This window comes from Aplysia californica, unplaced genomic scaffold, assembly GCF_000002075.1.
Source record: "Aplysia californica isolate F4 #8 unplaced genomic scaffold, AplCal3.0 scaffold00154, whole genome shotgun sequence".
Classification (NCBI taxonomy): Eukaryota; Metazoa; Mollusca; class Gastropoda; order Aplysiida; family Aplysiidae; genus Aplysia; species Aplysia californica.
In genome coordinates this window covers 1,105,849-1,106,995 of record NW_004797424.1, presented here as the reverse complement: position 1 = coordinate 1,106,995, position 1,147 = coordinate 1,105,849, and the positions used below count along the sequence as shown (strand labels likewise).

The following is a 1,147-nucleotide window of genomic DNA, read 5'->3' as shown; positions in this document are numbered from 1 at the left end:
ACACACACACACACTCACACACACACACACACACACACACTTGATGTGTACATCGAACTTGACCCCAACCTAACACATAAAACTGATGCAGCGAACCATTGGGGTTGATCAGAATCAGGTTAAAAACCACTGTTCTAGAACGTGTAAAACATTTTGACAAAATGTTCTTTCTTCATTTTTGTCTTGACTTAAAACCTAACTTAAACTCCACAGTACTCAAATTAAACTGTTAAAAGAGACAGGAGATAGGAGAGTCACACCCGTTGTATTTTTGACCATGCATTAGTTTTACAGTTTTTGTGACAATGCTCTTTCAGTGCTTGTTGCACGGAACAAGATTTTAAGGTTTTTTTACAGGAATTTTACGGTACTTGCAACACAATTAGGTCATACACGTGCCGAAGATCACAGGTGCTATAAGAGTAACACACACAAAAAAAGGGGGAGGGCGATAAAGAAGATAGATATTTGATTAAAAAGTAGGAGCAAACCAGACCCAAAAACCCGTCAACCACCCACAATAATAGTTATCTTCAGCAACTCTAGAATCAAATCACCTAATTTGAGTTGACATGTGTCCTTTTAACAGCTGCAAATAAAACAACATAAGAAACCGACGAGTAGAGTTCACAACGCAATTAAACTTTGCATACAGTTTTTGTTGTATGCGAGAAAAGTTTGTTCACAGTTCTGCCGTAACAAAAAAACAAACAAACAAAAAACGAAGACAAACTTTGTTCACTGTTTAGTAGTATACGAGTAACGAAGACAATGTTTGTTCACAGTTTTGTCGTATACAAAAAAACGAAAACAAACTTTATTCACAGTTTTGTCGTATTGGTTACAAGAAGCAACGAAGACAAGGCAATCAGACTTGGCGACGCGCTCATATGACCCTATGTAGTTGAGAGCGCCTTAAAATTCTTACTAAACTTACTGAACTTGGCGATTAGTTTTGCCGTATATCGTAAAAAAGTTTAGCCGGCCTCAGTTTGTGACTGTTAACAGCCCACGACGACAAACAGTTTTGTCTTCCTCGTCGGTGTGGTAGGAACTCCACAACGTTTCAGTTAGTTTTGCACCCATTCCATTGACACTGACTTACGACTTTTGTCTCTGCAAATAAAAATGTCCCCTCTTCCACCCC

The 1,147-nt window shown here is 38.5% G+C and overlaps 1 protein-coding gene across 1 annotated transcript in view; it reads right to left on the bottom strand.

Annotated features, from left to right (window-relative positions):
- Window positions 1-1,147, bottom strand: part of LOC101848657 (mannose-6-phosphate isomerase) — a gene marked incomplete in the record, with an annotated part of 16,157 nt that overhangs the window by 13,236 nt on the left and 1,774 nt on the right.